Source organism: Manis javanica, chromosome 17 (genome assembly GCF_040802235.1).
Source record: "Manis javanica isolate MJ-LG chromosome 17, MJ_LKY, whole genome shotgun sequence".
Taxonomy (NCBI): Eukaryota; Metazoa; Chordata; class Mammalia; order Pholidota; family Manidae; genus Manis; species Manis javanica.
The window spans coordinates 60258360-60272816 of record NC_133172.1 but is presented as its reverse complement, the minus strand read 5'-3'; the positions used below and the strand labels follow the sequence as shown (position 1 = coordinate 60272816).

At 50.7% G+C, this 14457-nt stretch overlaps 1 long non-coding RNA gene across 1 annotated transcript in view; it reads right to left on the bottom strand.

Moving 5' to 3' along the window:
- Nucleotides 1–11052, bottom strand: part of LOC108390922 (uncharacterized) — a 46881-nt gene extending 35829 nt beyond the window's left edge. Inside the window, exon 1 of the long non-coding RNA XR_005054687.2 lies at nt 10887–11052. This is a non-coding gene — a long non-coding RNA (uncharacterized lncRNA). The remainder of the gene's footprint in view (nt 1–10886) is intronic.
- Between the last annotated feature and the right edge of the window lie 3405 nt (nt 11053–14457).

Below are 14457 nucleotides of genomic sequence, written 5' to 3'. Positions count from 1 at the left end.
AGAGTTATGCTGAGCACAAAGCAGGAAGTACGTGGCGCTCTCAGGGCACACGTCACAGGGGGCTGTGCCCAATCTGCGGTTGGTATGGGAGGCTTCTCTGGGGGAGGGGTGGTCCATCTGAGAAAAGAATAAGGGAAAGGGAGAGGGCAGGTTGGAAGACGAAGGTTCTATGAACACACACACCAAGAGGCAGGATTTTACTGAAGAGCCCCCCCGGCCACATGGCAGCGAGACCCAGACCAGGCGAGGAGAGGTGCCACGCTGGGCAGCAAAGAGCAGAACCTCATCTGCGACATTCGGGGGCATTCACCTGTCTTAGGAAAATCACTCACAGATTTTGAAGGCAAGTTGTATTGTTTAAAACAAAATTCCAAAGGCAGATGCCAAGTGGGAAGAAATATGAGCAATGTGCATTAGTCCAACACCTATTCCTTCAACTACTGACCACGTAGTAGAGTCTATAGTTCAGGCCCTTTTCCAAACATCTACCTAAATATACATACACCACACAGAACACTGGTTTAGGGTGTTGTCTAACATAAGTTCCAACTTGATACTTTTCTTATCCCACATTTTCTTCAGTAACATGTCTGGATGATAATCGTCCATATTAATTGTTCTAGCTCATTCTTTCTGAATGCAAGCATGCTATTGTTTATTTAAATGTTGATGGGTTTGAGGTTGTTTGTATTTTCTCTTACTGCAACCAATGCTTCCAGGAACATCTTTGTCCTAGTCTCTTTGTATGAGGGTAACTTTTCTCTGGCCTAATATCTAGAAATGAAGTTGCTGTGTTCCAAACATTTTAGTAGCTGCTGCCACAGTATCGTCAGTATATACAGTAAGGCTGTACCAATTTGTATCTCTTTACCTTATCATGAGACTATCCACTCCTTTGCCAATACTAGATATCACTGATCATTAAAATATTTAACAATCTAAAAGGCAAAAAAAACAACCCTCAAAGTAACTCAAAAACAAAAAACAACACACAACAAAAGTCCCGATCTAGTTTGAATTTGAATTGTCCTAATTTCCAGTTCAGTCCTCAACAGTTTCAGAGAGGATGCATTTATGAGACACTCTCTCACATCTCAGGAGCAATTTGCTTTAGGAAACTGCCCTGTTTTCTTTAAAAGTTTGTGGATAAATTGAGGGTTAAATTGCCTCCAAATGAAGTTTAAGGTTTATAGCAAAAATGATTGGCTCTGAAGGATATCAAAGTAACAGCTCAGAGCAATTTCAGAGTACTTACAAAGCTCCTATTGGAATAAGAGCACGTATGAATAGGGAACCACGATTTGTCTAAGGCTTTTTCATTAGAGAATTCCTTGTGGGGCAATAATACAAATTGGCAGGCCACCTTACCTTTTGAGCAGAGTATATGTGATAATGCTCTATACTCTATACGTTGCATTCATCAAGATAGGACGGTTATATACATGTTGATAAAAGTAGCCTTTATCATTTCAGAAGTTGTTTATTAAAAGAATGACTCAGCAGGAAACCACATGAGATCTGAACTGGGCTTCTGCCTGGAGCTGGTTTAATAAAAGCCATTACGTTTTACTCTATTCCTAGACATTCATATTTTAAATGTAATCAAGTTGAAGTCTTAAGTGGTATAATTTTATTAAACATGGAATTGACTGAATACAATTTTTTTTAAATTTAGAAATTATTACAAATTGGGATGAACTGATTCTAAGCGCTCAGGACTGGAGCATTCCATGAAGTCATTGGTGGGGACAGAAAATATCTCTGGTGAGCAGGATCCTTTTTCTAATGGAATTCCCAATATGTTCTTCATAGAAAATGCAGACACCCCTCTCTGAAGGCTCCCATTTATAGCGGAAGAGTTTTCTGTCACGGGTTTGGAATGTGATTACGAGGACACTGAATTTAGGAAAACTGTGCAATATTTAATCCATATAATGAATTTCTCTCTTCCACCAAGCTACCCAAGGCACCCAAAATCCCATTATTTACCTCCCAAATACACATCTGGTTCTCCTGGTTCTCTTAAATGTCTACTGCTAGTCTGAGGCATCATCACCTCTTATGTGGACACGGAGGGAGCCTGCCAGGGGTCTCCTGGCACCCTCTCCAGATCTGGGGGGTGCATGTGCTCTGGCACCCATCGCGCACCTACATCCCTCCTTGCTAAGAGTAACCAAGAACTCAAGGGAGAGTGACCCCCACCTCTGGGCAGGTTGGGGTTGGTCTCAGCCTGGTAGGGAAGCCCCATTTTCCCAGCAGCAAATGGTTTGGGGCAAGCATATCATCATATCATCTCTCTGCACCGGTGGACCACGGGGAGGGATTCTGCCAGGAACCTGTGGAGTTCCCTCATTCCTTTCTAAGAGTTACCGGATGTGCTGACAGTCTTTCCTTTGGATACTGTTGAGCCTGGATGTGAGGCCTGGAAGGAGGGCCCCCTTCCTGCCACCAGCCCCAGGGTGAGGCCAACATATCAGCGGGGAGTGGGATCAGGGCCCATACAATCAGGAAAGTGGCCTGAGCCCCGACATTTCGGAGCTGGCTCTGCCTGCCTGCCCCATGGAAGGGGAGATACAAACCCTCCTTCTGCAAATCAGTGGCTCTGGGGTTCCTGGCACTTGCAGGAGAGCTAATGTTTACTGTGCGCATGCTTTCTCCACCCTGGGGCCACAGGGGTGGGTTATAAAGGACACAAATCCTAATGTGTCACTTCTCCCTGAATACCTCTCAACGGCTCCCTGTGTGTCTTACAAAGTCCTGACAAGGTCCTTCACCACCTGTCCCCAAAAAGCGCGTGGGCTCTTACCCAGGGCACCTCCCTGTCTCCGGGCTCCAGCCACACAGGTCTTCTCTGAGCTGCTCCAAGCTCCAAGCTTCCTCGTGCTCAGAGCCTGCACGCACAGAGACCACTCTGCCAGCATCCTTCCACTCGCTGGCCCAGCCCACCCTCGCAGGTCCTGTCGAAGGCTTCGTAAGCGCCCTCCCCGCACAGGTAAACCCACCTGTACAGGTTCTCAGCACCCTGTGCTTTTGGTAACGCCCTCCGGCTTCTCAGACGTTCCTCATTTTGATGACATTTGTGGTTCCAAGGAGCACTGGCTGGCTATTTTACAGAATGTCCCTCTACTAGAATTTATTTGATGTTATTCTCATGATAAGAATTTGATTATGAGTTTTGGGGACGAAGACTTTCAGAGGAGAGGTGAACTCTTCATCTGTCGTATCAAGGGTACCTGCCATCAAGGGGACTTAGCACTGTTGCCTGGCTGAGGGGTGTCTGTTAGGTTTGCCCACTGAAGTTATTTTCCCCTTTCATCCTGTGCTCTTTGGAATGATGTCACTCTGGGCAGCCCACACTTTGGAAGTGGGGAGTTTTGCCCCCTGCAAGTGCAGTTTCAAGGAAGGCAGGGCAGTAGGAGAGTCTGTGAGCCAGGGTCCCTGGTCAGAGGAGTCCTGCGTCCTCAGGAATGGGCCGGGGTCTGTATGCCTGCCATGCTCCAGCACCAGGTTGGGAGCACCTAGTGGCTGGCGTGGCCTCAGTGCATGGGCGGCCGAATTCCAGGGTGCGGCCCGGGGCTGTGGGGTGTCACCCTCCCTGAGGGCGGAGGTCTGCAGGGCACATCCTTAGGGAAGCCCAGGCCACAGGGAGAGGCCCCTGTGCCAAATGCTCCTTTGCCCGTCCCAGCTGAGGTCCTAGCCAATCGTCGGGCAATGCCTCCAGCCTCCACATCCTCCTAGAGGCGGCCCTGGGCCTTGTGGGCACAGACAAGTCCTTCCTGCTGTGCTCTGTCCACATTCCTGGCCCACAGAGTCCGGGATTAAACAAATGGCCATGTTATGCCACTAGGCTTTGGGGTGGCGTGCACTGCAGCTCTGCTCACTGGATCACTGCCTGCCTCTGCCTCCACCAGACCCGCACGTCCCCTTTGAATAAACGTCCCCATTTTGCTTGTGTGGCCATGGCGGCTTCTGTGACACGTGACCCAAAGCTGCTTACTGGAGACCTTCCCTGGCCTGAGGTTTAGGCAGTTGCTGGAGAGCCACAGGTGAGAGGTGCCCAAGGGAGCGGAGAGCTTCCGACATCAGTGAGGACCAGATACCCACGGAGGCGTCCTCCTAGCCTGGGGCTTGGTCCTGGACCAGGCGCGGGCATTCCTTCTCCTTGGTAAAGGCGATTTGTATTTCATCCTGAACCTGGAAATGCATCTGTTTGAAGGCACTGGGCCACTGCAGTCATAGTACGGGAGGAAAGCACCACTCAGTGCCCCTGGGCAAGCCTGTGACCTGTTCCATCAGACGTGTCCTCCCACCCGGACGGAAGCACTCAGCATCTTCTGAGCCATGAGAATGAGGCCTTGAGATCAATCCTTCGACACAAAGAGGTTCTGGCAAGAATGTTAGAGCTGCTATTTTCTGCTTATATCAAGAAATTGAAGCATGATTTTACACAAGATTTGCTGATCTCTAATGAGTTCTAGAGAGTTTATTCGCCACCTTTCAGAAAATTAGAATTTCTGTTTAAACGGAGGGCTTCCTTCTTATAATCTGTTTATAGCTGACATTGCAAAAGTCATTTAGTAACGGGAATCACAGAAGGAGAAGTGGGTAGTGAAGGGAGAGGCAGGTGGGAGGCCGAGGGCCTCAGCAGTGGGAACGGAGCAGTTCCTGCGTGTTTGGGTGTCCGCTTGATGTCAGCACGTCCCTGGGGAGGAGAGGGGTGGGGCGGCCACTGCTGGGATCCTCGTGTCATCCATCCCGCTCTCCTCCCCAGTGGTATTCTGACTTCATTCCAGCATCTGCTTGGTTCTCAGAGCTGTCACCCCTCCTGAGAAGCGCTTCTTCCCCTGGCCCCAGGATGTACCTTCATCCAAGGGTGCTGAGGGGCAGTAGCGTGTGGATATAAATTCGGGAGTCAGTCGGCTTGGGCTGGAACCCCGGCTTTTCCATTTATAAACTGTGCAACCTTGACCAAGTAACCCAACCTCTCTGGGTCAGAGTTTCCTCATTTGTACAGAGGGCATAATAATCATACTCACTTCACAGGCTGTAAAAGGATGAAGTTGGTATTGAAGTGTGCTTAGGATGATATCCCCGCACAGACTGTTCTTGTTAAACAAACAAGGCCAGTTTCCTTCTCATGACCAGTATTTGGTTCAGGAACGGACATGTGACTGTCTCCAGCCAAACACACAACACACGAGAGGGAACTGCCCAGACTTCCGTGAGAAAAACACCGCCCTCCGGGCAACAAGCAGGCCCCTGGCCCTCAGCGCGAGGCCTTCCTGAGTCACCGTCCTACCAGCCTCCCGGCTAAGGTGGGCGGGGAGCTGCCGGCAGGCGTCCTGCAGACCTGGGAATTTTTGTGACGTTAAGAAAAGCTGCAGCGTCCTGTGGGCGGCGGCCGTGCCAGCGCTACGGCCGGCCTGGCGAGATGGTCTGCGGGTGCTCACACCCGTGCTGGTCTTCGCGGCTTCCCTTGTGTATTCTGGGTCGATGCCATTTTTAGCAAGGTCTCCCGTCCCCTGATTGTCCTGCGAAGTTCGCAGGCCCTCCGCCCGGCCCACTGACGCCTGGTGCACGGCACGGCTCAGTCTTTGCTGTCCTGCGTCCTCCCACAACATAGCAAGGTGCCTGCAGGCCCCCCAAGCCCTCGTCCTCCTTGCGCTCGGTGTTTTGGAGGCGCGGAGCGGTCCCCGCAGCGCCGAAGCCGGCTGCCTGGCGGACTCACCCAGAGAGTTGGGGCGACAGGCCTTCCCCCTGGGCTGGGCTCTCACTGCGCCTGCTGTGCACGTGCCTGTTTGGGGTCACGCGAGGTCATGCATGCGCCTCACCGCTGGCGCGCTATCACCTCCCGTTGGCTGAACCGGACCGCGTGACCACCTAGGAGTGTGAGCGCGCGGCCACGCGCCAGGCCCTAAGCAGGTCCCCACGTGGGCGCGCTTGGGGTGTGAACCTGACAGCCCTTCTGGTGCCGTGCTGCCCCTGAGGCCCGGCTGCCCTGCCAGATGCACGTTTGAAATGTAGATTCTTGGTTATTCTGGAACCCCTGTCAGTGTCCCTTTCCCTGCTAATCACTGCAGCTCCGTCACCACCGGAGAACAGCAGGAGAGGTGGGGATACGGGTCACGGAGCATGTTGCGGAGTTCAACAGATACAAATAAATAAATTGATTCTAGAAGTAACGCATGAACGCGTCCATTATAAAAGCCTACCAGTGTACAAAATAAAGATACAAACTCGCCTTTCGCTCTGCTTCCCTGTAGGTGGGGAAGCACGATTCCTCCCTGCCCCGGCCCTTGCTGTCCCCGAGGGCAACTGCCCCCCAAATCCAGCGACCCCAAAACTTCCATCCTGTGGGCTGGTTAGGAGGACTCCCCCTCCATCCAGGCTGCTGATGCCTTCTGGAGACTCAGAGATGGAGGTTCCTAGCAATACACCAGGATCTCTCGTGCTGAAGTGCGATCTGACCTGGCAGGTGGGGGGCAACAGCCAGGCCATGACCCTCAGGCTCGCCCTTTCATAAGGGCAGAGCCCCCATTCCCAGGAGCCAGTGGGCCATACCATCCCATAATAGGCAAGTGCGTGATCTGTAGGAGCAGAGTGCGGGAGGGTCGGGTCGGATGAAGTCAAGAAGGGGATCGAAGCAGGCTGGCAGGGCTCACGGAGGCTCTTCACAGCCCCCTGAACTGGACTAGACCCGCTGAGAGTTTCCCGGGGGCCGTGCCACTCTGGGACTGTCCCTGTGGCCCCTCTATCCAGCAGCTGCTGACAGTGCAGAGGGGGAGAAGGTGAGGGCCCCCTGGGAGGTGAGGGGCTGTTCTCAAAAGCTGGGGAAGAGCTGATTGGAGAAGAGGAAAACTCCCCCAGCGCCGGAGGGGCGGGCACACCTGAATCAGCCTTGGCTCTGCCATCTGCAAGGTGTGTGGCTGTGCCCTGAATGTCCCCACTCCCTAGGCACTGTGGGGACGGTAGTCATCTGTGGCTGCCAGTCATGCTCTGGGGCCTGTATTTGTTTCCCAGGGCTGCTGCACTGAAGTGCCGCAAACTGCCCAACCTACAACAGGAATTTATTCTCACATACTCTGGAGGCTGAGAAGCTAAAATCCCAGTGTCAGCAGGGCCGCACTCCCCCTGGAACCTCTACGGGAGAACCTGCTTTGCCTCTCCCAGCTCCCGGGGGCTGCTGGCCCTCCTGGGCATTCTGTGGCTCACGGAGCATCATCCCCACCTTTGCCTCCGTCTCCACGTGGCCTCCCTACCGGCGGTTCTGTGTCTGTGTCCAGATTTCCCCCCGGTTCTGTGTCTGTGTCCAGATTTACCCCCGGAAGGCCCCAGGCGCTGGATTCAGCCCACCCTTCTCTAGCAGGATCTCACCCTAATTTACTACGTTTGCAAAGACCCTGTTTCTGAATAAGGCCACACTCCCAGGTACTGGAGGTTAGGACTCCCACATACCTTTTGGGGGGACACTGTTCTATTCCTCTAGTGCCCTGCCCATGTCCCCCACCTTTGCCACCTTAGTAAATGCCAGCCTGACCTCTGATGCCAGCACCCATGTCCCTTTGAGAGCTTTTTCTTGTCATGGGGACCTGTGCTGTCATCAGGGCCAGTATTAACACCCCATCATGCCCATCCCTCCACCCCAGCAGCTCTCGACCAATGGCTGACAGCAGCTGGTATATAAATATCCCAGCCTTCCTACTCCCTGGGGGATAACAATTTTTTATTAAGGTATCATTGATATATATACAATCTTATGAAGGTTTCACATGCGCAACTTGTGTTTACTACGTTCACCCATATTATTGAGCCCCACCCCCACCCCACTGCAGTCACTGTCCATCAGCGTAGTAAGATGCTACAGAGTCACTACTTGTCTTCTCTGTGTTACACTGCCTTCCCTGTGACCCACCCACATTATGTGTGCCAATCATAATGCCCTGGGGGTAACTCTTGAGGTGTGCCCTGGACTGGGTCCCAGAGTGCCCCAAGGGGCCAAGCTCCAGGTGCCATGGTGGTAGCTGGCTGGAAAAGCACCCTTTAGTGGCTGCCTTCCCTTCTGTCTCACGTTTCACTTCCCTGATAAGGGTTTCTTTCACGTCTCACATACTTACACCAGAAACCTTAGTCAGGGGAACCCCAAAATGAGACAGTAATAGTCCTTCCCTGGGTCAAGAAGGAGGTGGCACGGCATATAGGGCTTAATAACATAAGCAGCTTCTTGGGCTACCGAAGAGACATGTGCTACAAGCTTAGGCTGCAGGGACAGACGCAGGAAAGACCCTACATCTGGGAACAGGAGATGCACGTTGGACTAACGAGCTGTGTGGTTTTGGTGAGGTCACTGAGTCTTTCTGTGCTTCCATGCCCACCTTTGGCATGGTGATGGGGACCTGATGACCTGTAGAACCCTCTGGTCCCCAGGACTCAAGAATCCTGCATGCTGCTTCTCCCCGCCTGCAGCTTTCAACAACTTCTTTATGTGGTTCATCTATTTATTATAACTTTTTTATTTATTAATGTTTTCAAGGCAGAGAAGAAGTAGAAACAGGCTTGCCTCTGAGGGGCAGGCTCATGTTTTTTGTATGGGCTCAGGAAAACATGGTATGGTAACACAGTCCAAGTTCTATCATTGAAAAAGAAACAAATGATTTTCTTTATCCTATTTATAACTGACATTTGCTCATACTTGGCAACAAGATAAAGTGGGAAGTGGACGGACCCAGGGGTCCAATGATCTGGGTTGAATGTCAGCTCTGCCACTTCCTCATGGTAGGATGCTGGGAAAGTTTATTCATTCAACAAATATGTATTTGCAGGCATGTGCCAGGCAATGTCCAGGATTTTAGAGAGTAAATGGTGAGCAAGATGGGGAGCTCCTGTCTTCTTGGTACTTACTGACTAGTGAGGGAGAGATACTAATCAGGTGACCACACAGAGGTGCGTATACACCGTGAAAGGAACTTTGAAAGGTAAGGACAGGCTGATACAAAAGCAGTAGGCAAGGATACCTGGCAGGTCTGCAAGATGTGCAAAGGTCTCCTTGATGAAGTGATGCTTGAGCTGAGATGTAACTATGTGTAGATAGGTGTCTGACAAGTAAGGAGTAGAGCATAAAAATAAAAATTTCCACACACACACACACACACACACACACACACACACACACACACACAAACCTACCACACGCAAAGGCCCTGGGGCAGAAGAGAGCCAGCATGGCCTAGATATACCTCTGGGAGTGTTACTTACTCTTTCATTAGAAACAAAGGAATACATATAAATAGGCACCTGTCTAGGGTCATTGTGAACATCAAATGGAATACTGCATGGGAAAGTGCCTATCAAGTGCTTGCTGTTTCCAGTCTTGAGAAAGCCAGACGGACTCTGAAGTTCCTCATTCTGGGGACAGGAAAGCATGGGGGAGCTGGGTTATGGGTCCCAGGAAAATGCTTACTTCATGCTGCCTCTATTCCATGTGGGTCGTGTGCCTTTTGCTTTAATCCATTTATTATTCTAGTCCCATGCTGAAGGTCACTGGTTAGTATCACTTCTCGGGTCTTTGTTTGCTTTAGTTTTGAGAATAAGGAGTAAATTATTCAGGCTCCCTGCCATAGCTTCTTGCCAAGCAGTTCCTGGAGTCTGGGGACTTGCCCTGGTCCTGGGGCCTTAGTGGCGCAAGGCTGCCCTCTGCTGGCCACCGTTAGAGGTCTGCGGACTGCTCTCCGGGTGGGGCAGGGCATCCTGCAAGGTGGATAGCGGGGATGGGCCCCAACTGCATGGCCCATCAACCCCTCTCTCTTTTCTCCCCTCGCCCATTAAGTGTGTGTGTAAGCCCCACCCTAAGCACTGCACACCCATGGGCACAACAAACCCCCGAGCTGAAGAGTGCCATCCCCTTTCCAGATGCTTGCGAGGGGGTCAAATGACTCCCCAGATCATAAGCAATGACATTAGGCTGGCTTTATGGGTGTGTGACCCGTCTGTGCTCAGAAGCACCGCCCCACTGCCAGGTTTAATGCTCTGTCACCATCTGGAAATTCTCCATAGCTTTTAAACAAAAGACCCCACATTTCATTTTGCACAGAGCCCTGCAAATGATGGGGCCAGTCTTGCTGTTAGTTAGGGCTTCAAACCAGAGCTGCAACATGTATGTGTTTTGAGGATGGTCAACTGATGGGAGGGACAACAGGAGTGACATGACAGCTTGACCTTATAAGAAATTCTGACATGATCTGTTTTGTCTACCTAGAAGTGGGTTTCTTAGTTAATTTTGGTTCCAGCTAGCTTCCCTGAGGTCCATTTGCCTCACATCTGCATACCTGCACTGCTCGATGGGTACCAAAGGGAACTGGGAGATAAATAAGACACAGTCCCGGGAGGCCCCAGGGTCAGACAGCGGGGGAACCTGAGGACAATGTGGGAAGTGTTAAAATAAAGCCACGTTTAAAGCACTTCAGGGATCACGAGAGAAGGAGGCTCCCTCCCTCTCTTTGAGAGAAAATTGACTGAGGCTAGTTTTGTCTGAAAGGGGATAAAGGCTGAGTAGGAGGTTACCAGGCAGAGATGGGAGTTGGGCTGGGGACACATTCCAGTTACACTGTGTGGGTTTTTCCACACTAAGCCATTCCCCGACATCAGCTGGGTGTCCTACCATTCAGTTCCGTTCTGACACTATCTACCCAGAGACAGCATCAGGTTCCACAGGTGAAGGGCTCAGTCCCACAAGACTCTCTCCTTCCTTTCAGACACCGACTGCAAGGCCAGGCTGCTACCTGTGCTTCTGACCAACCGGCTGCAGATCAGAGGTTCCCACGTCCCCCTCCTGGGGTTCCATCATTTTGCTAGAGCAGCTCCCAGAACTCAAGAGGAGACGTTTCACTTACCAGAGACCAGCCGGGTGGGAACAGGGTACGGGCAGAGGGCGGGAGCCTCCACACCGGCTCCAGGCTGCCACGCTTCCCAAAGCACGTGTTCACCAACCGGAAGCCCACCGAACTCTGTCCTTTTGGTTTTTTATGGAGGCTTTAGGCGTGACTGACTCAATCACTGGCCGTGGGTGATGGATTCAACCTGGTTGAAGCCCTTCCCGGTTCCCAGAAGTCTGGTGGGTGGGCCTGAAAAAATATGCCAAGCCTCCGATCCTGGTTGGTTCCCTGCAACCAGCCCCGCCCCCAGGTGCGTTCCCAAAGTGGCCACCTCACAGCAGTCTTGGCTCTGGTTGAAAGGGGTTTGTTTTAGGTGTTGGGACACCCTGATAGCTCTAATCACTTAGGAAATTCCAAGGGTCTTAGGAGCTCTGTGCCAGAAAAGGAACAAAACCTAATATGTATTTCTCATTATAAAGCACAGTATTACGGGGGTGGAGGGGTGGAGTGGGTGTTCCTGGGCTTGGAAAGTGGGTGCTCACAGCCTGCTCTGCACACTCCCTACAAAGAGTCCCTAGGGTGATTCAGAAATCATCTAATTAAAAACTCTCAGATGGAGAGAGGGACGGAAAGGGAATAGAGATACGCTAAAGCAGGTGCATTAATGGTGCGATCCAGGTGGTAATACAGGTGCTTGGTGGAGAAATTCTTTTAGCTTTGCTGTACGTTTGACATTTGTCAAAATGTTGGGGAGTATGGATTGTTAATTCAAATTTGTTATTTCCCTCTTTCTTTTGCAATGCTCAGTTTTTCTTAAGCGTCTCTTTGATTACCAAAGTTGCCAGCACCAGAACAATTACTTCCTGCAAGCAAGTTGTCAGAGCCTCAAATGAATTTTAGACCTAATTTAATTCCCGGTTTACTTCGTCATGAAAAAAGAAACCTTCATTTCTCCAAGCCAAATCAACCCTTGACATACTAGTTAAGATTTCTTTAAAAAAGCTGGTTATAAAGTGCTAAGCCGATCAGCCAGAGACAGTTGGGATGTGTTAATGAGTTCTGGGAGAAGAGGGGGCTCAGGGCTTCTGGGCCATGACGCTGATCCCGAACTCCGATCCAGGCCGGCCCGAGACGTGTGTCAGGACAAGGCGGGTATGCCCGTGCCGAAGCTAGCTGCTCCAAGGGGCAAGGAAGCCTGGTTGGGTCTCGACATGGGTGCCACGGAAATGGAGATAAAGAACTTCCCCGCACCACTTTCCAAGTCTGAGAAGCTCTAAGGAGCCTAGCAGGGGGCGGTCAGATGGATGCGCTCCTGCGCTGTGTGGGCGACACGTGGCCGCACTGCAAACGCCCCTGGGACTCCAGCGAAGGTGTGCGGCGGGGACGCCACCTGGGAGGCTTCTGCTCAAGGCTCACTGTCCGTCCTGCCTGGGCACTGCTCACCAGCCGGACCGGGCCAGGGGCAGACACCCGGCCATGCTGGGCCACTGAGAGCCTCTCATTACACCTCTGCAGTGGTGGCCCCAGGGAGGGGAAGGGAGAAACTGAGGCACAGTGTTGTGGGTTCAAGATATGTTGAGGTCTGAACCCCCCAGTACTGTGAATATGACCAATGGAAACAGGGTCTTTGCAGATATAATTCTTTCTTTTTTTTAATTATCCAAATAAAATATTTATGCTTGGACTTTGGGCCTAAGCATTAAATGCTTTCCTTTTTACCAATGAGAAGGGAAAAAATTCATGCATTCCTTATTTCCCTTAGGATGGATGATTCTAAAATAAAGATAAATGAGAAACTTGTTATTTTTTCAAAACAGCAAGCATGATTTCTTTTTGAGTGTATGAAACTATGCTTAAAACCCTCCAAAAGTTATTTTGAAATATAATTTTACAGATATCTTTGCTATTAGTAAAATCTTGTTCCTCTCACAAGTGAAATTGTATTTCAATACTTATATATTACAGAATTATCAACCTGCTGTGGGAATAGAGAAAAAATGTGCCCAGATTAAAAGAATACACTTTCACAAAAATAAAGATGAATGAATAAATTACTAGTTTTTAATAAATAATCTCCTATTGAATAACTTCTCCTGGTAAAATTATTTACCATGCTCTTTAAAAACTTTTTAATCAACTGAAATGTTCAGGAAGCTTTAAATGATTGGATATCCTTTTGTGGCCTAAGAGTTGAAATGATTTTTTTATTGAAGTACATTTGAACAGGAAGCAAATTGATTCAAAGTGATTCGCGGCGTCGTGGAGTGAAGGCCCTTCCTGCACAGCTCCTTGGGCTGGAGGGCGAGCTCCTGACTTCACAGGGCCGGCAGGGCCACGCTCTATCCCAGCGCTCGCATGTTCTGGGTAATCAAGAATGAATTCCCTTTAAATTACCTTAGGACCAGCCCAGGCCTGAGTGACTCGGCGTGAGGAACTCCTCCGTGCTGTCCCCTTGCTCTGTGCAGCGCTTCCCTGTGCAGGAAACAATATGTAAAAATAACCTGGGGATTAATCAAGGACAAGGATCCCAGCCGCTGCCCCATGTGTCTTGGGTCAGGATCTAGAAAAAAGGAGCCGGGAATCTGCGTGGTGACCCGTCCCCAGGGCCTCTTAGGTTTACACTGGTCCGACCCCCAGTCCCCGGCTCTCACCGGCGAGCAGGACCAGCAGCCCCTGGAGAGCGTGCTGAAACAGGCTGGGGGCCCCAGCCCCGATCCCTGATGAGAGGTCTCTGCCTCTCAAGGGGACGGGCTGATTTCTCACTAAGGACATTGTTCTGCATTTCCAGATCCCAGATCCCAGCGCCGCCCAGGGCCTGGGAATGCTGACATTGCTGGCCTGGGGCCTCATGTTAAAAGCCAATGCTGTGGGGTAACTGGGAGGAAAGGTACTGTCCTGAGGGATGTTTTAAGTCCAAGGCAGAACAAAAGCCGGGAAACCAGTGGAGGTGGGTGCAGTAAGAATGCGGGCTGTCGGAGCTTAGAGGCCCTGGCTAGAGGCCGCCGCCAGCCTCTCAGAACCAGGACCCAAGGTGGGGGTGTCTGAGGAAGTTACAAAGTCCGAAGAGAATGGTTGTTCGTTCCTAAGGAGGAAAAGCTTGACATTTCAGTGCCATGAAATGCTGCGTCCAGGAGACAAATCACCACATCAACTGAAGTTTCAAAGAATTCTACCCAATTGATTATATTACTTAGTAGCAAAAGAGATTCTTTAAGCTCTGGACTTGCCACACAGTAACTCATTAAAGCATTACTGACAAATCTTGCCCAGAATTGTTCTGGAATACAGATTAGTTCAAATAAACCCAAGACATTTCTGGCAGAGATTTACTGCGAGGAAGATTTTCTCAGTCAGCGAGTCCAGAAATTCTGGCTCAGCTGTGCTGGGGGGGTGGCGGGGAGGGTCACGTGGGGTCTGCCTCTCGTTATGGGGAGGACAGAGTTGGGTCACAGATCACTGTCACGCCTCGTCTGTGCTTGAGAAAATGTGATCGGCCTGCAAAGAGCATTTACTGCATTTCCTCTTGATGCTGGCCAATTGTACGTGTCACACAATCAACCTCCCAGACAAAGGATTCTCCTAGGAGGTC